This window comes from Nannospalax galili, unplaced genomic scaffold (assembly GCF_000622305.1).
Source record: "Nannospalax galili isolate Female #2095 unplaced genomic scaffold, S.galili_v1.0 scaffold371, whole genome shotgun sequence".
NCBI lineage: Eukaryota > Metazoa > Chordata > Mammalia > Rodentia > Spalacidae > Nannospalax > Nannospalax galili.
This window is the reverse complement of record NW_008331606.1, coordinates 1,059,225-1,059,608: the sequence shown is the minus strand read 5'-3', so window position 1 is coordinate 1,059,608 and position 384 is coordinate 1,059,225.

Below are 384 nucleotides of genomic sequence, written 5' to 3'. Positions count from 1 at the left end.
ACTTCCTGAGCCTGACTAAAGTTTGGCGACCTGTCTCTGGCCGGTCACTTCCTTGCGGAGGTGACTAAGCAGGGCCTGACCTTGGACTGCCTCTCCCCAATCACAGCTGGCGTGGCCAATTCCCAGTGGCTCACAGCCATTGCCCCATATGACATACACCTTTGCCCTTCCCTTTTCCACACCCCTTTTATTTATTTATTTATTATTTTTTTAATTAAAAGAAGCATTTCATTACAACAGCATTAACCTATTCAATAACATTTTTCTGAGCTAGAGTACATCTCTTTCAAAATTGGCTGTACATTTCTAGGTTTACAGATGAATTATTACGCTTATATAATCTTTTTCTAATTATAATCTCTATAAGACATAAAATTAAATGAG